At 36.0% G+C, this 24,923-nt stretch overlaps 1 protein-coding gene across 4 annotated transcripts in view; it reads left to right on the forward strand.

The window, feature by feature from the left end:
- Positions 1-24,923, forward strand: part of SLC16A7 (solute carrier family 16 member 7) — a 218,673-nt gene that overhangs the window by 101,049 nt on the left and 92,701 nt on the right. The window lies entirely within an intron of this gene.

Genomic DNA, 24,923 nt, shown 5'->3' on the forward strand with positions numbered 1-24,923 from the left:
CTAAGCATTTTGAGCCTCAGTTTCATCATTTTTAAAATGAAGAACTTAGACCAGATTTTCTCTAAGATTCATTTCAACTCTAAATTCCATCAGGCTATACTTTCTATAATGAAGCATAAGAAAATTTCATGAGAAAATATTATAAACTTCAATTAGTGACTCATTAAAAAGAAAAAAGCTCTCAATTTCTATGCACTGTTCTATAATGAGAATACAAAGAAAAAAGATGATATACAGTATATTTTTGAAAGAGATTATAATCTAGTGTGAGGGGAAGATACATATGAAAATAGCTATGACGTGAAAGAAGGTGGTTAAATACAAAGAAAAGATCCAGAGAAATTTGAGGAGGGAGACATCAATCAGTCCATCAGTCAACAAGCATTTATTAAGCATCCACTCTATATCAGGCACTGTGCTAAGTGATGCAAATCAATAAATAAAATAACTCACAAGAATAAACAGTAATAAGAATATTATTTAGGAAGGTATATTAGTATAGCTGAGAAATGGTGAAATATTGAACCCAAAGTGTTTGCAGTGGAATTAGGAAGGGGGAGACAGAGTCCAGGGCTATTGTAGAAGGATGATTAAAAAGGAAATAATTGATTAGATGTGGGGATTAGAAAAAAGAAAGAGTGAAAAATAACTCTAAAGTTTGGAGAGTGGGACACTAGAAAGTTTGCAATTCTAGCAGCAGAAGTAAAGAAGCAAAGGGATGATTTTGGAGAAGGGACATGTTGAATTTGAGGAGCAGGAAAAATATCCATCTGGAGCTTTCTAGCAGGCAGTTAGGGAAATAGGAATAGGTTTGAAAAGGTTTAAAGAGTTAAGAAAGAGATTTGATAGCCATCAGCAGAGATAAACATAATATATGAAAGCAGATGAGACCAAAAAGAGGAATGAGTATAGAAACATTAAGGACCATTCATGTTTTAAAAGCAGAGGAAGAAGAGGAATGGGGAAGGGGATAGAGAGTAAATGGAGACTCACTTTTATATAGAGAATCATGGAAGTCAAAGAAGCAAGGGTGCTAGGAGAGGAAAGACAACAACTTGAGTTTCTTTAGAGATACTAAGAAGTACAAAAGAAAAGGTCACTGGACTTCATAATATCTGGTTATTTGTGACCTTGATGAGAGCTATTTCAGTAGTCAGGTAAGAGAAACCAGGTTGCAAAGGAATGAGAAGCCAGTAGGTGGTAAGGATGTAGAAATAAGGAAGGCTCATAGCTTACCAAATTTCATGAATAATCAAAGATTAAGTAGATAATAAATGAGTATATCTAGCACCATTTCTCTTTGACAATAAATCAGTTTGGTTGTCAGCTCCATGGGTGTGCTATTGCCTGTCATTTACTGTTACAATTCCAAGTGCCTCAGGGAGCACTCTCAGAAAGTCAGGTTCTAAATGAGTATCTCTAGAATTTGAATTCTTCTTTCTGATTTGAAGAGGGTTTTCCTGGGTATGAAAGAGGAAAACCTTTCTTCTAACTCATACTCTTTAGGGAAGTGTGTAACTACTGACTAGTACTTGGATCTTATGTTCAAATAATGTTTTACGTACAGTTGGTTATCTGATTCTCAGAATAACCCAATGAGGTGGGAAGCAGGTAAATAGTATTGTTTTTATTTTATGGAGGAAGAAATTGAGACTATGGAGGTTATGTGACTTGCCAATAATTGCCTATCTAGTCAGTGTGTAAGCTGTTCAAGGCCAGAAACTGCTATCGTTTTCCTTTATATCTGTAGCCCTGACACATAGCAGACACTTAGAAAATGCTTATCAATTGGTTGATGAAACCAACTTTGATCACACTTTTTAAAGTGTTCTAATGCTAATCCAACCGACTCCTCCTGAATGCTACATTGCTTTTGAAGAGAGACTTTTTTTCTTGACCCTAAACACCTATAGACAGTTGCAAAGAAGCCATTATTTTGCATAAAGTACAGTTCTCGGAACTGCCATGGATTTGTCTCCTTTTCCAACACTTTCCAAAGCCATAGCCTTTCCAGCCTCCCTCCCCCTGACCATTATTTTTTGTTCAGGGAAGCCAGAAGCTGGAAAGATCATGTATAGTGATGAGTAGTTCTCTCTAGTTTCTACCACACCTAGGCTGATTTAGGGTGGAGCTGAATATTTTCCATCAAATAACTCTTCAACCTACATAGTTCTCAAGACTACTCCTACTGTATTTACAAAGAACCAGAATGGCTGAAATGGTGAAAAAAGTATTCAGATTATAGTCATACAAGCTGAGTTTGAATCCTGGTTCTTCCATATCCTTGCTGTGTAACAATTGGCAAGCTGCTTTAACTCTAAGCATTATTTTCTTTATCTATAAAATCAGGGGACTATTGGATGTCATCAAAATCCTTTGCAACTTTGAAATCCTATGTGCCAACTACAACTCAAGAAAGTCTTTCCAGTGAAATTAACTCAATGACAGGTGTTCAACCATCATTTGATAAACCTATACTATATTAAAGGCACTGTCTTAGGTGCTAGAGAAATAGAAATTACAACAACAAAGACCATGTCCATTAGGATTTTATAAGACTATTCCAGAATTAAGTTCAAAGGTACCAATAGGTTCAATTACATATGTGACTCTTCTTCAGAATAAGTCCACCAAATTTTGTCACAAACACCTACAAAATAAAGAAAATGAAAAAAAAAATCAAAGGAAAAAACAAAAAGGAAAGCCTGGGTCTTTGGCAACAGCCATGGGTAAGAGGCTATTTGGGACCCATCTTTCATAACCCCCACCTAACTACACATATATTATTTTACACTAAGCATGAACCTCCTATAAAACTGGGTGAAATTGTACTCTTACTGTGATTGCTGTTACTATCATTTCTGCTGCTTGCTACAGTGAGAAGCATCCTTGAAACTTCTAGACATATTTTGGTTTGGATAAGTCATCTAACTTCTCTCAATTGTCTAAGTAGCTCTCTAAGGTTGTAAGTTACAAAGAAGATACTGGTCTTCATTTTAAGAGAGTCCTTGTTTAGGAGTTTACTATAACAATAAAATCATGGGTCCAATTCCTAGCCCTCATTCCCTTCCTGTTTTTTCTTCTCCTCCTCCCTTATTTTCTTCATCCTCCTGCTCCTCCTTCTACCACATAGTAATATAATTGGAATTCCAAGAGTTTTGGAACTGTACCAGCTTCATTCTCTTATTGTAGAGTCAAATGGCTCATTGCCTGGTTGTATTAAATACTTATTCTATGGTCTTTCTGTGGTTAGTGTCTTTTACTTCACTTCTTTTATTAAGCTGAATAAAATTTATTATTTTAAACTGAATTTAATAAGTAGATCTTATGACTTTATCATGGCTTGCAGATTGTGATTTAATTTATAGCTCCAATCTCTATTTTAGAATTGCATGAACAGCAAGTTCTGTGTAGGGGTTACCACTTTAAATGCTTTGTTGTCATAATTAAACTTGTATACTCTGCCATGGTGGTGACTAGAAGAAATGAGCTGTTATAAACTGTTGGATAAAATTCTAGTGATCCCTCTATGGACTTATATATTCACGTAAAAATATTTATTGAATGTTTGCTCTGTACAAGATGAGGTGCAATGGGGAATCATAGATGAGTACAACATGAAGAATTTTAAAAGCTGAAAATATATTTTAAAAATATCTTCATCATGAATTTATCAGACATGAGTATTTCAAAATACAAAGAGCAAGATTGTTTATGAAACCATAAACTTATCTTTTTTACTGTTTTTAACATGAATATAAACTTTAACACTGTAGTGACAAAACTCCTAGCTTGTCTTCATCCCCTTTATTTTTTGTTTTTTAGTGTTTCATTGACTTTAAATTTTTCTTTCTCTACATAATTATCATTGTCCATCAACATCTCCTCACCACTACAATAAAAGAAGTCTTCCTTTGTAACAAATTCATATAGCCAAGCAAAACAAGTCATATGACTGGTCCATGTCTGGAAATATGTCTTATTCTATACTTTTCATCTATCACTTCTTTGTCAGGAGAGAACTGTGATGATTATTGGTTTTCTGAAGTCATGATTAGTTATTACATTGATCAGAGTTCTGAAGTCTTTCATAATTGCTGTCCTTTATGCTATGGTGGCCATTGTGTAGATTGTTCTCCTGGTTTTACTCCTTTCTCTCTGTCTCAGCTCATAAAAGTCTTCCCAGGCTTCTCTGAATGTGTCAAATTTGTCATTTCTTATAGTGCAATGATATTCCATTACATATATAGTATTGTACATTCACAGAATTGTAGATCTGTTCCTGGAAAAGACTTCAGCTACCATTCAACCCACTCATTTGACAGATAGGGAACTAGGGTAACAGAAAGGGAACATTATTGTACATGGTCACACAGATGGTAAAATCTGAACTTGTAAATTCTGACCCCAGAAAGTTGATATCCTTTCTGCTCTACTACACTGCTGACCTATACCGTAATCTGTTTATCAATTCCTCAATTAATGTGTACCTGGTGTTTCTAGTTCTTTATACAACCAAAAATTGCTGATATATGTACACATGTGTATGTATAGCCACACATATCTAGAAACACTTACACATGTAAATATGTATACCTACATGTATAGAACATGTGTAGATCTATATCTTTTATAACAACATCTACATCTTACACCTTTTACCACAATAAGCTCCAAAAAGATATGACCTAGAGGTATATGTATTTTACATTGTACATTGTGTTGTATGTATCCTTTCCTGTTTTTCTCAGTGTTCTCGGGACATATGTAACAATATCAAAGAAGTATGCAAAATTTAATGATTTTTTGGCTGTAGTTCCTAATTACTTTCAAGAGTTGCCAAACAAAAATTTAAAAAGCTGTTGTACTAATCAATAAAACTGGTAGCTAGATTTATGAAAAAAGCAATAAACTAGATAATTTTGACTACATGAAATTTTTAAAAAATCTTTTGCATAAATAAAACTAACAGTCAAAAGTAGAAGGAAAACAGAAAAGTGGGAAAATTTTCATAGCAAATTTCTGTGATAAAAGTCTCATTTCTCAAATATAGAAGGAACAGAGCCAAATTAATAAAACAAAGATCCATTCCTCAGTTGATAAATGAACAAAGTATATGAACATGCAGTTTTCAGAAGATGAAATCAACACTATCGATAATCATAAAAATACTCTAAATCACTACTAATTAGAGAAACGCAAATTAAAACAACTCTGAGTAAGCACTTAACACCTATCAGATTGACTAACCTGAAAGAAAAGGGAAATGACAAATATTGGAGGGGGTGTGGAAAAATTGGGACATTGATGCAATATTGATGGAGCTGTCCAACCATTCTGGAGAACAATTTGCAACTCTGCCCAAAGGGCTATAAAACTGCGAATATCCTTGGTACCAGCAATACCATTACTAGGTCTCTACCTCACAGAGATCTAAGAAAAGGGAAAAGGACCTATTTGTACAAAAATATTTATGGCAGCTTTCTCTGTGGTGGCAAAGAATTGGAAAATGAGGGAATGCCCATCATTTGGGAATGGCCAAAAAAATTGTGGTATATGATTTTGATGGAATAGTATTGTGTGATAAGCTATGATGAACAGGATGGTTTTAGAAAAGCCTGGGAAGATTTATGTGAAGTGAAGCAAAGTCAAGTGGGAAGAACCAAGAGAATATTGTATTGCATGTAGTAACAGCAATATTGTAATGATGATCAACTGTGAAAGACAAGGCAATAACCTAAGAAAATTCCAAAGGACTCATGATAAAAAATGCTGTCTCTGGAGAGGGAGAGATAGAACTGATGCAATCTGGATGCAGAATGAAGCCTACCTTTTTATTTATTTTTATTATTTTGTTTCTGTTTTCTTTTGAAACATGGTAATTATGGAAATATGTTTTGTACGACTTCATATGTATAATAGATATGGAGTTGTTTGGCATCTAAAGGAGAAGGGAGGGATGGTAAGGAGAGAATTTGAAATTCAAAATTTAAAAGAATGTTAAAAATGTTGTTCACATGTAATTGGGAAATATTTAATGAAATAAACAGAAATTATTTTTTTAAACAGAATAGCCAAACAAATTAATAGATCAACTAACTATGCATTACTGCATTTATCCATCTAGATCCTCTCTAACAATTGTTGTTTTATTTGCTTTTTTTCTACTTGGGCAATTTGATGAGTATGAAGTGGAACCTCATAAATATTTTAATTTGTATTTTTTATTATTAATGACTTCGGAACATTTTTGATATTAGGGATGATAGGTTGCATTCCTTCTTTTGTAAACACCTGTTAATGTCCTCTCATTTATCTACTGAGCAGTATATTTTTGTTTTAAACATTTGTATCAGTTCCCTATGACCTTGAATGTCACACTTTTATCAGAGAAGTTTACTACAAATATTTATCCCGGTTCACTATTTTCCCTTCTAACTGCATTAATTTTTCCTTATGCCAATATTTTCACTTTTATGTAAAAAAATTGCCCATTTTGTCTTTTATAAGCATTCCTATCTTTAATTTAGTTAAGCTTTCTCTATCAACACAATAGTTGGCCACCTTTCCAAGACTTATTCTTTCACTCCTACTCCTGACCCACTAGTCTGCAATGGAATAATTGGTTTACTCTTTGATCCACATGCCACTTCCAGCTTCTTTCTCTCTACCACCATCAATAAGAAAACCTCTCCTCCCTTGATGTTAATTGAATCCAAGTTTACTACCCAATTAAGATTCTACAAACTGTTATCTCCCCACCTCCAGAATATTCTCCTTCCTTTCTCAATGAATTCAGTGCCTAGTTTCTCTCCATTCTACCTATATATCCTCCAAGTAATAGTCACTTTCCCCAGTTCTGTTGGGGAATTTATCTTCTTCCCATTTTGGGGTATGATTTTAGTTATAGTTTTTCCTCCGTGATACCTATTTTAATGTTTCCTATCATTGCCCTCTGTTCCCTACTTAATAAAGAAAAAGAAAGTAGGGAAAGAAGGTGAATGTGACTAACAGTAGTAATTCATAATTGGAATGGTCTAATATACCATGCTCTGTCCTTCCCCTCTTTGCCTAGCCCAGAACCAGACCACAGTTTTCTTACTCTTTATATCCTTTTATGATCATCCCTCTCTAGTTGAAACTTGTTTCTTTCCCCTTCCCAACCCTTCTTTTTTCTGTCTCCATCTATTTTCTTGTTCTCTTAATATATTTGTACAGTAACTTTGTGTGTGTGTGTGTGTGTGTGTGTGTGTGTGTGCGTGCTCAGTAGTCAGTGCTCAGTTCAGATAAGAATGAGATTCATAAGATACCTACTCTCCTCCCTCCATCTTTATATATTCTTCTTCCTCCAAATCCCAGGTGAAATAGTACCTTCCTCATTTCCTCCCTAGTCTTTCCTTCTTCTGTTGTTTTTGTTTGTCTTTTGTTATTGAAGAGGAACAAGGACATCCAGAAGGTGATGTCTTGAGTGAGGCAGAAATGTGCAAAGTGACTAGCCTCACTCTCTCCTCCAATGCCATCTGGATCCAGTGACAAAGCATAGATCAGGAAGACAGTAAATGGCCCTGGATGCAGTGGGAGAACTTGGCCTTTTTAAGTTAAGGTCTTTCCCTGGTCTCAGTTTGTCTGAGGCAACATCCAGTTGGTGACTGGGATTCGGTTGGTAAGGAAAGAAGGAGAAAAACACTATGCTTGATTTGGATTCAGACATCAGTTCTTTCTCTGGAAGCAAACAACACCTTTCATCATGATTAATTCAATGTGTTGATTGGTTATGCTGATGTCTCCCCCCTACTTTTTTTATTCTTAAAAATACTGTTTTCTATATGAGATGACACTGGGGAAAATAGGGTTAGGGATATTAGGGAAAACTATAATGATATAAAAAAGACATTAATAAAAACATTTAAAAAAGAAAATCCAGGATCAGATTCCCAAACTCTTCCTTCTTTCTAACTTTACTGTTTCTGCTGAAAGTCCCACCATTCTTTCAGTCTCATAACATCAGTTATCCTAGACTCTTTACTCTCCATCATCCCATATATCCAATTAGTGATTAAATCTTGCCACATCTTCCTCCACAGCATCTCTTGTATCGGGTCCCTTCACTCTTCTTGTGTAAATGTTTAGCAGCAAGGCTGGGGGTGCACATGTATGCAGCATACAAAGTTTTAAGTTTAATCTGCATTGTTAATAGTTTCTCAATTCCAGACAATCAATAATTAAGCCCTACTGATTTCCGGGCATGTGCTGATTTCCAAGGTGTAAATGTTCTTGGGGGAAATTTAACAATCAACTCCAGAGCCAGTTTGAGCTGGTTCTGTCTTTGATACACCTTAATTTCTCTTTCTGCCTAGCCAATTCCGTATACTCCCACTCTACTCCTCCCTCCACAATGCAAACTCCCAACTTTCCCCATTCTGAGCTGGCCCCTCTGGGAAGTAATGACCTAGTCACTTTCCAGGCCCCTACAGCATCAACTTCACAGGTAAAACTGAGAAAATTCTATACACAGTCCTCACCCCCACAAACACATCCCCCTGCTCCCAGATTACCTCATGCCTTCAACAGGCGTCCATTGAAGGAAAGATGCTGGACTCTGAGGCAGTGAGTTGCGGAGTGAGAGTTCAGCTTCTACCCAGTCCCTTTCACTTTGGGTGGGACTGTTTGAGCTTCACTGGAGATCTCATTAAATTATCCTTCTCCTATAAACCCACTCCTTTCTCAAGCTTCCCTATTACTATCCAGGGCACCAACATCTTCCCAGTCACCCAGATTTATAACCCTCTATACCATCCTTGCCTCCTCAGTCTCTCTCAGCAACCATAGAAAATCATTTGCCAAATCAAACCTTAATTATCTCTCACCTGGGCTATTGCAATCATCTCCTAATTGGTTTCCCTGCCTCGTGTTTATTTCCTCCTCTGACACACCTTCCATGCAGCTGCCAAAGTAATTTCCCTAAATCACAGATCTGACCAAGTCATTCTCTCAGTTCAATAAACTCCAACTCTAAGATCAAAAATCATTTCATTTTTATTTCATCCTTCTTTAATGTCTGTTTCTGTGAAAGTTTCATAAAATATATAAATATTAATATAAACATGTATATGGTTTACAAACATGTGAGGTTATAATATTAACCAGCATTTAATAGTGCTTTAAAGTTGGCAAAGCACTTTACAAATATTATTTAAATTTCCTCTCACAACAATTATGAGAGGTAAGTGCCATTATTATCTCCATTTTACAGGTGAGAAAACCTAGGCATACAGAGGTAAAATGACTTGCCCAGAGTCACAAAACTAGGTACTACTTTCTTTTATCCTGTAACAGAACAAAACCATGTCCATGCCTTTGTTTATTCTGCTTTATTCCTTCAGTAACCTTGAAAATGTTTGTCCTTCACATGACATCTGGAAAGTGATCTCATGACTTATAAATGAATTGAATTTAAGGGAGGGAGGGCTGTGCAAAATCACCCACCTCATTTTCTCTTCCAGAACTATATGGGTCTAGTGGCAAGATATAGATCAAAACAAATTGAGGATAGCCTTGGATACAGTGGAAGATCTTGGGCATTTTGAGCTAAAATCTTTCTCAGCTTTGTTTTTCTGAATCAAAACCCATTCAGTGATTAAGGCTAGCTAAGAAATGAGGTAAAGAATGGCCTCTTTAACCTAGTTAAATTTTTTTATTCAGCAATTCTAATTTAATTTTTTATTTCTTTCATTCACTGTTGGAGTTCTTTTGATAATCAATTCTTCTCTCCGAGGTTCTGCTTGTAATTATATGTAGAATTTTCTTTTCTTCTTGGTTTAAGTTGTGGGCTCTCTTAAAATACAGATTTCTTCATAGTGTTAGGGCTTTTCTTCTATCTATTCATCTCCAAACTGAGACCTCTTGGAAGGGTCAGGCTCTGCCACTATGCATGCTCAATTGGGTGGACAGGCCAAGGTCCAGTCTGTCCTGCCATCTGAATGTTATCGTTGCTGCCATTGCCATTCCACAATTCCAGAGAGGATTGCTGAACTCCTTCCTTTCCTTCTTGTACAACCTAGTCAGTTTCAGCAGATGGAGCATTGGGTCTGGAGGTGGGAACTTTCTGAGTTCAAATCTAGCCTCAGACACTTACTAGCTATGCGACCTTGGGCAAGTCCTTTAACTTTTGTTTGCTTCAGTTTCCTCGTCTGTAAGATGCTCTGCAAATGCAAATGGCAAATCACTCCAATACCATTGCCAAGGAGAACCCAAATGAGGTCATGAAGAGTGAGCCGCAACTGAAGTGACTGGATAACAACAAAGGCTTTGGATGGACCTGGTCCTTGTGCAAGAAATAGGACCCACTTTAAAACTTAATTCTTGGTTTCTGCTCTTGGACCGTGCCCTTGGAACCTAATGCTATTTCTGGACTATTCTCCCTCTCTGTTTTCTTATTCAGTCAACTATTTGGAGTCAATTTTCCCCCTGGTGTGGTGCTAACCATCTCCAATTGGCTATCAGTGTGTTAGCTGCAGATATCATGGAGTACTCCCCAAGGACCATTGCTGCTGAGGTGTCTTAGCCCCTCTATTTCATTATGTGGTTGACTTTGTTGTTTTCTACTACTTTGACAGTTTGGGAGCTGATATTCCACTAGCAGTGGGGCCCAATTTCCAGAGAGTGAACTGGCTTGAGGCCCTCCCTAAAAGACCCCAGAACAGAATGCCTGAAGGCTTCTGGTTCACTTATGTATTTCAGGTCTGGATAAAGACACTTGGTCTTTCTTTTCTATTTTATTTAATCTTTGCTTCATATTACACTGTTCTCCATACTTTCTGTGGCACTTTCCAGGGGAAATGACTTTTTGAAACCTTTCACCTAACCATTGTTGCCAGAAGTGATAGGGAGCAAACCTCTTATTTCTTTGGAATAATGGCCTCATGGGTGAGGAACTCATTTACCAATTCTTCTTCTCTGCAACTTATGATCTTAGAAGTAACCTACAACAAAAAATGTGAAGTGACTTAACCACAGTTACACAGCTAATATGAGCCATTAGTGGGACTTGACCTCAGACCATCTTATCTTAAAAGTCACTTTTCTACTCACTGTACCACTTTGCCTTTTTCTAGGAAGTAAAATACCTAGTAATCTAAAAGGGAAGAAATAGCGTCATAAAATTATAACAGCATAAGACAGGATTTGATATGTCAAAAGAGTAACAAAAAAATAGAAATTAAAGAAGTTTAAAGGAGAGAGGAGAAGATTCAAAAAAGAAGTGGTATTTGAGTTAAGCTCTGAAGGAAGTAGATAGAGTTCTGGACCTAGAGTTAGAAAGACTTATCCCCAGGAGTTCAAATCCATCCTCAGATGCTTACTAGCTGTGTAATCCTGGGCAAATCAGTTAACACTGTTTGCCTCAGTTTCCTCCTCTGTAAAAAGATCTGGAGAAGGAAATGGCAAACCACTCCAGTGTCTTTGCCAAAACAAACAAAGAAACAAACCAACAAACCCAAATGGGGTCACAAATAGTTGGACACAACTGAAAAAAAACTGAACAACAACCAAAAAATCTGAAGGACAGATATGATATATCATCAGATAGATATTAATGGGAGGAGATGTTAGGTAGAAATGGCAAGGAGCTAAAAGTGAAAAAAAAATCAATAGATAAAATACTGAGTGATTTAGCTCTCAGTACATGGAGACAAAACATAGGAAGCCATTTATGGCAAAAGAAAGATCTTGAACTTTATTCAGTACATAATGAGAAACCATTGACTTTATGTGGATAGGATTGACCCAATCAATGGGAAGCTCTAGGAAAATGAATTTAGTTATGGTGAAGAGAATAGTTTGCAAGGTGGGAATAAAAAGCAGGGACAGAAGGGAAAATAGAAATTAGGACCATTAGTTAGGAGCCCTGCTGTAGTAGTACAGATAGGCTAGAAAAAGATGAATATTGATGACAATAGCAATGGAATGAAGAAGAAAGCTGAGAGAAGAAGGAAGAAGAAAATTGGGTAGCACTACACATTTCTATTGTGATTCACATTTTCCTAAGTCCCAGAGTGCTTAAGAGAGCAAGTACTGATCTATCCTTTTTGCTAAATAAGAAACTGAGGCTGTGGTAGTGTGAATGACTTGACTGAGTTTATGTAACTAGTGTCTGAGATAAGAAATAAATCAACATTATATCCAAGCTACAGTCAGATTTATGGACCTTATTATTGTTGGAAACTTGAAGAGTAACAGACTCTGGGTTGGGTAAATGAGTAATAAATATAGAAGTAAAAACATGATGTCAGGATGAAGCTGTATTTGATAGCGGTAGCATTATTCTTCAGCCTTAGACTCAGGGGTTCAGCCCTAGATTATGTGTTTTCCCACATATAGAAAGTACTGTTTGAATGTAAATAAGCTAGTGGCCTACAGAGGAAAGCATGTGGTTACATGTGTCTAGTGTGAGCACAGAATGTTTCTGTCTTTCCCTGTCAGGTCTGGTCTTGCTAAAGCTTGGAGGTGGTTACTACATTGAGGACAACTGAACTCTTCTTTCCTTTGTGTGGTACAATCTTGACTAAAGCAGAAAAAGTAAGGCAAAGGTGAAAAGGCATTTTGGTTTTCTCCTATGCTCTCAGTTTAAGATTTTGATACTAATTTATTTTCTCTGCTTCATTTCCTGAAATAGTCATTTGGTTCATCCATCAGTCAAGAAGCATTTTATGTACCTACGTTTTATGTGCAGGTACTCTGTGAGGTGTTGGGGATATAAATGAAAAGATAGAAACTATTTCAACTCTTAAGAAATATATATTCTAATAGGCAAGACTCAAGGACATATCAACTAATAGCTACATATTTAAGTGCCTGTTCATTACAAGGCCTTTTGCTGTATGATGAGAAGAGAAATACAATAAGTAAAAACCACCTCTATTCACAAGGAGCTTGTATTCTAATGAACAGGAAAATAGAAACATTTAATTATATACAACATAAGTAGAAAACGAATCACTACTAATACATATTAATATGTGGGATTACATATAGGTAAAATAAAAAATGAGGTTGGAAAAATTGGTTGGGATCAGGTAGTGAAGGGCTTTAAAAACCAAAGAGTTCATAATTTATCCTAGAAACAGCATAGAACTATGGGGGTTTATTGAGGAGTATGATATAGTTAGATCTATATTTAAGGAAAATCACTTGAGCAGCAGTTCAGAAGATGAACTCTAGTGGGAAGAGATTTGAGTTATATTTAACTTTCAATTCATTATGCCTGTCAACACCAAATTTATTCTAAATGATCAATTGGTATTAGAGAATAATACTCTCACAACTCATTCTGCCCTTTCCTTCCTCTGAGCACTTAGCCATAATTTCCAGAATGATCTCTCCCAAGATGTTAGGCTGTTCAAATCTTTCTTTCAAATCAAGACCAAGTTCAAAGGCCATGAACTCTTTCCTGATCCTCCCTTCTCTGCTCTCCCAGTCCAGTTAAAAGTGATCTCTCCTTTCTGGAATATCTTTTGCCACACATATTTCACATGGAGTCTGTTTTTTAGGGGGGAGGGAGATATGCAGGGGAGGGGAAAGGTAGTAAGGGGAAGTTGATTCTATCATCACTATATGGAACTCTTATAGGATGAAAACACGTTCTACCGATTTGGCAAGTTATCTGTAGCTTACAAAGCGATCTTAACTGACTATGATGAAATTCCCATTCTGGATGAAAAGAAAAAAAAAATCAAGTGACAGGTCAGGCACAGTGTCAAAAAAGAAATCGCCTGAGGTTCAGTGATTTGCTCATGGTCACATAGCACACGTGAAAAAGCAACAATTGATTTCAAGTTTTCTTGACTCCAAGACTAGTCCTTTCTCCATCATATGATTCTTCCTCTACACTTGATCATATTTTTAACTTTATCATAATCGTATGGGCATATCTAGTATACTAATGCTAGAGTTTAATCTCCTTGAGCACAAGAACTATGTTACTGTATTCTTTAGGCCATGTACAAAGCAGGCACTCTCTCATCAATGAATAAATTGAATTTTAAAGAGATTTTAATTATGAGGTCCATGAAATTTCACAGTGTGGCTTTCTGACAAGAGATTCTCATTAGTGACATTTATCCAGAACTAAAGTGACATTTAATATTTATCCAGCAATAAAGTGCTGCAATGTGTAATAGTGCAAGGAGTGCTGTACTTGGAAAGTCAAGAGAACTACAGTTCCAAATATTGTCTCTGATACTTAGCTGTTATGTATTAGAATCATTCATTACTTTCAGGGTCATCTAAGGCAACTATCTCATTTGAGGAAACTCAGACCCTGAGATACGAATTGCTCAAGGTCCCATAGGTAGTAAATGTCAATGCCAGAATTTGAACAAAATCTTCTGAATTTCATTTTGCTACTTTTTTTTTACACAATAATCCCTCATTGAGTCTTGGTTTCTGTATCTCTAAAATGAAGATTTAAAAAATGTTTTACTTAATTTTTGTGGTTATACAAATGAAACAATGTATTTTAGGTGCTTTTTAAAACAAAAATAGATGAGAGAGAGATAGAGATAAAGAAAGAGAGAGAGAGAGATGGAGTAACAGAGACACATGAGTAGGTAGATAGATAGATAGACAGATTTAGATCATAAATCACAGAATTATAAAATCAAAAATTTTATAATTTGGAGGCATTTTAGAGAACATCTAGGCCAATCTCTTAATTTTATTAACATAGAAACTGAGACCCAGAGAAGCTAAATAATTTGTTTAAGATATCTAGATATCTATTTCTAGCTATTGAAATAGATATTAATATAAATACCTCTGAAATTTTCTTAATATCAGATTATGTAGATAGTTCATGTTTCATAGCAAAGTGTGCTAATACTGATAGACAAATATATAGTGCCTGTTTAGTAGCTTTGCTATTTATATTTTTGCAAATATTTGCAAATACATTTTAAGTATGTAAGCATTCATATCTATGTTAGTATCTATAGACTGAAGAAATAAAATGTATGAAGTACTATAAATAATGGTCTACATTTTCATTTTGCCTTTTAAAAGATTTTAATGTCATTTATTATGCACACTAAACAATTTAAAACAAAGAGATAGATTCTTGTGTTTGTGTACAAACTTTCTTTGACTTGAAGAGTATGAAAATCTGCTCCAAAAGTTTTAGTGCCTGATGTGAGAAAAGTGCTAAAAAATTAACCAAAACAACTAAGGCTTTTGTAGTTTGACTTTTATAGTATCTAAATATGATTTGGGTTGATAGAAAATTCCAACTACTCCTAAGAAACTAAGATTTGGCCTTAGAAACCTCTAACAGATGAATGTTAAGCACACAGGTCTCTGTGCTTATATAATTTCTCTATATCACTACTTCAAGTGAATTTTTTTTACATTTAACTCATACTTTTGAACCTCAGCACAATGTTGTTCAAACAATGGCTCTCTGTCTTTTGTTTATTGTTGAATGACTGGTATTTTCCCATGGAATATTTTTTCCCTAGGTGTCACATCATGAAAAAGTCAACAATACAAAAGCATTGTAGAATCATAAATTTTTTGAACTAGAAGAGACATCCATTAATTTTACTGACAAAGAAACCGAGGCCCAGAGAAATCAAATAATTTGCTTGAGAGAATATAGCTAATGTCAATGTGTCTTTGAGTCTTGAATTCTTCATTGTTGTATGAACTGTTCAAACATCAAAAAATAAAAAGTTTCCTGAACAAATGAGAAAAGAAAAAGGAGTACTTATGGCACTGAGAATATCAATCTATCAGTCAATTACCAAGCATTTATCTGCTTTATGCCTGGCACAGGAAAGAATGAAAACCTTCCTTGCAAAGAGCTTATACACTTCCTGGAGAGACAACAAGGACAACATGATTATACATAAAATAAAAGAAATCTGAGGACAAAAAAAGTAAAATCTCTGGCATACACTGAGTATTGAAAACAAAAATGCCTATTGATTGATTGAAAAGAATTCTGGGCTGTCTTTCCAAAGAATTTATAGCACATAGAAATGACTATCAAGATGAGTACTTAGGTAATTTTACTCATTTCTCTCAGCAAGTTATTAAAGTTGAGAATGTTCTAATGAGTCTCCTTTAAAACTCAAATGAAGTTTCATTGCATTTTTCTTTCCTACTTTCTCCATGGCATCTGGCCTGAGGCCCTGCTCTTTCTAATATTCTGTGCCCTTAGACTTCACATGGTACTTTGTTTTGTACTTTTTTACTGTACTTATCAGGTAATATTAATCATTATAATTATCTGTTCTTGATTGTGCCATATTACTTAAGACTGTGAGATCTGTGGGGGTTAGAAACTTGCTGTCTTGTCTAAATTTTAGCACTAGGCAATCCCTTTGTATTTAAGCAATGTTTGTTGAGTGAATGAACTAAGTAAAGCAAACTCCTACTAGAGAGAGATGATCATAAAAGGAAAAAAAAGAAAGTAAGAAACGGTAATCTGGTCCTGGTCTAGGAAAAGAGAATTCAAACCAGCAAACAGTGAAATGTGATTTACTGTTGTTATTATTATGAATAACAATAAGCAATAAAAATAAATATTTCCCAGACATTTGGAAATAGGATTTACTTTCTTAGAGCCAGTTAATCACATTATAAAATATTATTCCTATTGTGAATTTTAATTATTTCAGACCTGCCATCTTCCCTTCAGGCTTTGTTCTTTGCCAAACAAATGAAAGGACAGTGCCTTGAAGTCTTATGCCAGTCCAGAGGCAAGAGTTAGACTCGGTCATCTAGATAAGGCTATTGTAATTAGAAGTTAGTCCACAAGGTTTTGATCAATAATATAAAATTAATACAAATTTCTCAGACATTCTACTTATGTAACTTCCTTTAAATATCAAAATTAGCTACTAAAATAATTTTTAAAGTGTAATTATATTATATATTAAAAACTAAAAATGTGCTTAACTACTATCAGCAGGTCAAAAGATGAACAATTACTTTTATATTAACATCCCCCCTTCATCCAGCTCCTTAAAGTATAACCACAGAAATTAGATTGGATGAACAAGAGGTGATCTCCTTTCCTGTGACTTGCATGTTGTACATGTTCCTTAGAATTCCCCACATTTCTAAGTTTTAAATGCAAAGTCAATCAATGTGATTATTTCAGTTCCCAAATCCCACTATCAAAGATTATCTTTCCCTCCTCCCCTTTCCTTACTATCCCATTATCCTTCTTCGGCAAACATTTCCAAAATTAAAAAAATAGAGAAAAAGGACTTTAGAGATAAAATAATTCAACCTCAGATGAGGAAAACTGAAAACTAGAATGGTTAAGATTATCCAGCTAAAGTGATGGTGAACATGTGATTAGGCAGGGGAGGGGAACCTGCACCCTCAAGGACACATGTGGCCTTCTAGGTCCCCCAGTGCAATACTTTGACTAAATTCAAACTCCACAGAATAAATCCCCTTAATAAAAAGATTTGTTCTATAAAATAAGGCCACACCCAAGGACCTGGAAGGTCACATATGGTTTCAAGTTTCCCCACCTCTGGATTAAAGCTTAGGTTTGTTCCTTGGTTTATTTACTAGTTCAGTGCTCACTTGCTGTTTTTCTTATGCTAGAACTAGCATTTATTACTAAATCTAAAGTTGGTATTATTGGCATTTTGTGAACTCTACCTATTGGGTAGGCTTCTTAGGTAACATTATTTAAATGTTGCATTTATTTTTTAAATAAATTATTCGGCTTTATAAGGTTATAAGCTGGAACATGAAATAGCCTTCCAGGACTGAAATTCAATTTGAATTCATTTATGTGTTGGAAAAAAGAATATCTGTCTCAGTTTAATTCCTATTACATAAGCTGGCTAGTTGTCATTGGAACTTAAATATTACACATGAGTTTGACATTGACATTCCTTTCTGTTTGAGAAAGGTGAAAACCAAGAGTAAAGAACCAAAACAATGGCTTACTGAGAGGGAAAAAAAAATCATCCCAGTCAAATTTCAGACCTCTTGCTGGGCATGTTGAAAATCCAGTGTTAAATTCTGTTGTTCTTAAAACCTCCACTGATTTAAATTGAATTTCTGTATCCACAGTTATTTTAGACAGAATCAAATTCTAGGAATACAATTCTTACCTGTTCCTGAAAGAAGCAGGCTGTTCTGAAGCCTCAGAAGGTCATTTTAAGTGACAGGAGAAAGAGGAATTGCTTCTTTTTCATTTAGAACCTCTAGGAGCTACTACTACACAGCCTTGTGCAACCACAACAAAAATTGCAAGATTCATATTTATAATCACTGATATTTATATAGTACCTTGAAAGGGAGAGAGAAAGCTACTGAACCACAATATGAAGGTAGAACAAAATTGATCTATGGAGGAGGAGGACAATGCCTCTTGCCAATAATTATATTTTCAGAGAACTCAGATCTCTGTTTCCGTCTGAGGTTTCTTGTTGCCAGCTTATAAAAGCCTTGGCTTCTAGGCTGTTATTCCTGAGCTCACTCTCCTACAACAAAGCTTACTGTGATGTCCAGAAGGAGAGGAAGAGTGAGGCCTTAAGACTCAGTATTTAACAAAGGTGTCATGACAACACTGTGCTTATATTGTGCCACAAGACCTTCTGAGACTTTCCCTTGTTCTCATGGGCGTGAGAATGTGTGAGAACACAGGACAGTGGCATTTTATAGCATCTGGCTGCCCTGTATGACAAGTATGCTAACAGTAGTAGGTTGGATCCTGTCCATAGTCAGGACCCTAGGGCGTATAATTGTCGACATTCTGCTCTGTTGCCGTTCTGCCTTGCATTTTTATTTAGAAGGATGATTCATTCAATCTTTGGCTGGCCCTCTACCTATTAGGCCGTACCCCTTCCTTTCCATTCCTTTTTGAGTTGCTTAATTTATCTGCCTTTAGGCCAAGTCATAATTTTTAAAGGGTTGAAATTGATTTGTAGCAAAAGCAGAGTAAAACCAAAACCATTCATAACTTGTAACATAAACCACTCATTTCACTTTATTCCTTGTCCCACCATTACTAAAGACCCCCACCCACCTATACTTCTCCTTTTTTTTTTTTTTTTTTTTTAGAGTGGAGTATGCTTCACACTGTAGAGTCTCCTGGCCATAGCATGGGACTGATAAAGCTGATGAGAAAGTCCATATTCTAATCTAGCACTCCCTCTCTGTCTGCATAAAATGGAAGAGGGACATATACAATGAACTGGCAATTGATTTAAGGAGTTTAGTAGAAATTTTGGTAATTCTCATGATCCTTGGTACATGAGCAAACAGGAATACTGGATCACTTCTCAAGGATCCTAGGATATCTCCTGTCCTGTGATCCCATATCTTTGCTGTCACTACCTGGATTCCAGCCTGAAATGAGTTGTTCAAATGCTACGGAATGTAATTTCCAACTGTTCCAAATCTAATGCTAAGAGAGGCAAGAGGCACAAATACATCTCAGCCTCCATTATGTTATAGTCTCTGTTTTTTATCTTCAAATAAGTCCATCCTCGAAGTTTACTCTTTTTGCCTTCTGAAGCAGATTGGAAGTCTCAAGGAGTAACAAAAGCTATATCAGAACCTCAGGTATCATGGACTAGATCTAATTTAGACCAATCACCTGATATGTAGTTTAGGTCTGACAATGGATTGTAAAAAGATACTTGTGGATCATTCAGCAGTTAAAATATTTATTTAGCTGCATATAAGAAAAATACTGAATAAGTATATTAAATGACAATGCTACATTAATTCATTTGAGCAAAACTTCCTGGGGTTGATCATACTGTTGATCAGAGCCCCAGAGAAATCTGTGTCTTAGAAGATTGCTAACACTATGCCTGTTAAGACTTCAGATGAATAAACTAGTTCCAGTTTAGTTAAAGTGGTACAGTAAACCATCTCAGCAAGCAGTGGTTTTCAACTCTGGAACTAAGCAAAGAGTAATTTGAAGGATGGAATGATCCAGTGGAGGCTCCAAGATTAAAAACTAGTAAGAAATTTAGAAAACTCAGAAAAGATACAACTCCTTGTGTGACCTTTTTAACTTAGGTGACCAGGAAGCCAAATCAACACCGTGAACTGGTTCATGGATCAAATCAAGTCTAATGGAAAGTTCAATTTCTTAAGGAAAAGACCTAGCTGAACTTGAATGCCATAGGAAAAGCTAGACCAGTTTTCATGGCATGACCCTAGGAAATATTGTTCCCATCATACCCCATCCCTTGGCTTTAGAGTCATAATGATCTCCTAGAGGGCTTCTTATCACTTAAATAGTTAGGGAGCTATTTTTCTAGACAACCTTGACCTTAGGATTTTGTAGACACCAGCATAGGCAGAATTTGAGGAGAAAAATTTAAACAGAGACAGAGGCAGAAAAAGGACAACAGCCCAGATGATGACCCTAAGAGGATCAACTGAACATGGAAGAACAAAAACCAGAAAAAATAACCTTTAATTCCCCCCTTCCGAAAGGCCAAGTTTGGATTTTAACTATATTATCCTTGTGGTAGGTGATGCCAAATTTTTGCATTCACTCCAGGGAACCACCAGGAGCAATCAAGGCTACATTGAAAACGGTGGCTTCCTGTACAAACACTCATCCTTATCATGTATCAGGGTCATCTATAGTAAGGTAACCAAGAATCTATTACCCTCTAGAATCTAGCCTTTGCAAGTGTTTGGATTTGTTGTGAATTACCATGTACTATCAGTTATGTAGTGTTCTCCAGCCCTTTAGAGACCCCTTCAGAGAGACTGCCCCACTCCTTCCACAGGAGCACAGTAGACAAGTACACCTACTCTTTGTTAACAGAGCAAGCTATCTCCCAACACCACCACTACTCCCTATTTCAAGCTTTTCTCTAATTTTCCAATACCATTGAATATTGCTCTGGTAGCCATGTGGAAGGGCCCCATTAGTTCCATATTGCAGTAAGCAAAGAGATACCTTTGCCATTGTCCATGCTAGTGCCCACTTTGCTGAATCCTGTGTCTCTGCCTACTCTACTGCTACTATTGTCCATGACAATCCCTGCTGCCACTGTCATTGGGTCTGTTATAATTCCTACTCTGTTATTGATATAACTGGGCCTGTGTTGCTGCCATTACTGCTGGGGTTAGTGTTGTAGTACAGTCCACTACTTGATATTGCTAAAGCCTATAGTGTACTTCTCTCCCATGGCAGAGGACTGTTCTAGGCCTGAGCACTTACTGTTGCTGCTTAGTAAGTCCTATCCCCGTCATTTGTTAACTGTGAAATAGACAATAAAGGACTAATTTCATTCCAGTTTCAGACCTGTTACCAATAGCCAGATCTGAGTCAAGGCCATTCCATAACATCTGTATGAGGCAAAGTGGTTAGAATGAATCATTGACATTTTTGTTTCTAGTGATATATTCTCCCTGTCCTAATAGTGCCATAAATACTGGTAATGGAGGAAGATTTGGGCATGAGCTAAACTTTAACAAATTCTTTCATCCTTATCAAAAGCTCATGGTCTTTGACAAGGGACTTAGTCTTCATTCCAACCAACCATATCAGTTAGACATATTAACTTCTTTATATAGCTAAGTTTGTTTAGCAGTGGTTAGAGCCCAATTCTGATAGTGATATTGAAATGATGAGGTCTAAATTCCATAACAGTACAGAAGAGGGAGAGATCAATATGAAAAGGACTTAATGGAGAAGATAGAATTTAAGAACAAGTGTTGCAATCACCTTTTGAGCAGTGTAGTAAAGGGGAACAAATACTGGCTGATATAGTCCACACATAGCACCTTCCTCCCAAATTCTCCCATCTGTCTGAGTTAGAGCTAGCTCACTTACCCCATCTCTTCAGCAAATTAGTGTGAGGGGTCACAAGAAGTGCATTCAAGAGACTACCACTCAACCTCCCTTTTGCAGGATGCTAGGTGTTCTTTTTGTGTTGGAGTGATAGACTTCCACAAGATACCATTGTAGTACCTGAGCCCCCACCGGTATATTTCCCATTTAGACAAAATCAGTCAGAGTGACACTATCAGCTCTCAGCAAAGTAATACTTCTTTTTCAATCATCAAAGCTCCCAACAAAATCTACATATCAGCTTTGATCATGTACTCTCAGCTTCGTGTTCTATGTTCTGTAACTCCTCTTTTTGTCTCCTGCGTCATTTGTCTTCAAGTTTTCCTGGTCTCTGCTTTTCTTCCTGCTTCTTTCTTCATGTGGCCCTCTCCTACCCTGCCTAAAGCTTCTGTGTTTCGAATTAGGACCTTCTTGTAAGCAATGAACCATCTCTAACTTATGATGCTATATTTAAAAGATCCACCTTTCTGTCAGATATGATCCTGAGTCCCTATAAAATCTTCCCATTGTTTTAGTTATAGCCATCAAAATTATGATATCAGTGAAATTTACAAATGAGCTAATGGCTTACGATACAATGCAGCCATCCTTATCTCAGTCACAACTGTGCCTTTAGACAGGTCTTCTTATTATATTTATCTGAAGGGAGGTGTTTTTTCATTTCCTCAAAACATTCTCTGTCTCTAATCTTTCTTTATTCTTTTTTAATCTGAGAAACTGTGTTTCCTCTCAAACTGATTTTTGTTAGTGTTGCTTACACATTTTTTTCTGCCCCATTCAGTAAATAATGTGTATATAATATGAAAGTGATAGTACTTTGTACTGACCATGAAATCTAGGAGATATGTTGAAATCTCAGTTTTAAAATTTAGTAGTAATGTAACTGAGGAAATCATTAAACTCTTATGAGTATCTATTTTCTTATCTGTAAATATATATACAAACATAAATATACACATACATATATACATATACATATACATACACACAGATACACAGACACACAGACACACACACACACACACACACACACATATATATATATAGATATATATATATATATATATACACACACACATATGAGAGAGTTTCAATACTTACCTCACATGGTTGTGACTAATAAATACTTCAGTCTTACAAGAATATATGAATTTAGGGTGGTTTCTTTACCAGAGTAGATTGCGAACACTCTCTACCTTAGCAGACAATGTTTATGAATTACTTTGATTAGAAAATTAAAGTGGAAAATTTAGTAATGTCTTTCTAAAATTAGAATAGTTAGCTGGTCCTCAAATTAAAGACATATAGTTCATTGCCAGGCCTTTATTCTAGTTAATAAAGACTTCTATAGCTTATGATCTGATGTCATAGCCTTCAAGAATACAGAACCCCTTCCGTACCGTCATAATGGATGTTGCAAGGAAAGCCTTTTTAAAACTTAAAAGGGAGCATTTGTTAAATACCCAGTCTGTACTAAACACTTTACAAATGTTATCTCATTTGACCTCATAAAAATACTGTATAAATGTGAGCTACTATTATTTCATCATTTGTTAAGTACCTACTGTGTGCCAATTTCTCTGCTAGGGGCTTTACAAACATTATTTCATTTGATCTCATTAAAGTACTGTATAAATGGGACTTACTATCATTTCATCCTTTATTAACTCCCTTCTGTGTTCCAGACACAGTTCTAAGTGCTTTACAAATATCACCTCATTTCTTCTCATTTGAAGTACTGGATAAATAAATGTGAGCTACTATTATTTCATCATCTCCCAACCGAGTAAACAAAAATGACATGTTCATATCTCTAATGATGAAGTTTGAGAATATAGCTAGTGGAAGTTGTGCTCACTTAAAACAGAACTTCACTGATTAAGGCATCTATGAAGAATAGACAACAGCCAGGCACCAATCAGCTGTCATATAAAAAGAAGAAGTAGGGTAATTATAAACACAGAGAACAGATGTCAGATAAGATGTGGAAGGGTAGAAAGAGCATTGGGTTATGAATTAATGGACTTAAATTCTATTTATGGCTGTGATATTTTACTAGCTATATAGAAAACTAGAACACCTCCTCTTATTAACCCTTCTCACATGCACTGAAAATCATAGCTTATTCTAATGTGCTAAAATTTTGCCATTCAGTTAGGGGACATAATGTCAAATATTGTAGTCAAAATATTATGGTCAAAAGAGAAAGTGGCACTCCTCTAGTCTCTCTCTCTCTCTCTCTCTCTCTCTCTCTCTCTGTCTCTCTCTCTCTCTTACACACACACACACACACACACACACACACACACACACACAAACACGCACACATACACACACATTCCCATAGCTTACCATACCACCAATTAGGTAGGAGACAGATTTAGAAAATATGCATTAATAGGAAACATGCATGGAGGATTCATCTGTAAGTTCCATCTTTGGTCAATAATCATAAATGTTATGATTTATACTAAAAACCCACATTACCGTGGAACATATGTGGAAGGCACACACATAGAGAATATGTGTATCCTAATCTGTGATGGTACAGGGCTTTTGATGGCTATTTCCTCATGTTGTTCTCTAATGGGTGTCCCATCTCTGTTCTTTCCTGGGTGTGTCATATCTTCTGGGCTTATCTTTTGTGCTGAACATCTCTACTTATCTCACAGTTGCTAAGCTTCTGTGCTCTTGAAGAAGTTTTAAGGGTCAATGCCTAGAACTCTCTCCCTCTCCCTCTTGACTAGGGGAGGCAGACAGTTTTTCAATGCACAGTAGCCAACAAAAACTTGCCAGTGCTCTAGACAAATGTGTTTTATATTCTTTTGACTGCTTGTGTTTGCTGTTGATGATAAAGCTTCAGTCCCAGACTTGGAACCTCTGATCTAGAGTTCAAAATTCCTTGAAATTGCTATTTAATATCTTATATGGGGTTCCATGCCCCACCTCTGCAGCTCTGCTAAAAAGAAAAACTAAAGCACAGGAACTTTTTAGGATGTGGAGCAATTAATCTGGAATCATCTCTGACTGACATGCAAATAAAATTGAATAGGAAGAAAAGATAAACAAGACC

This window comes from Notamacropus eugenii, chromosome 3 (genome assembly GCF_028372415.1).
Source record: "Notamacropus eugenii isolate mMacEug1 chromosome 3, mMacEug1.pri_v2, whole genome shotgun sequence".
Classification (NCBI taxonomy): Eukaryota; Metazoa; Chordata; class Mammalia; order Diprotodontia; family Macropodidae; genus Notamacropus; species Notamacropus eugenii.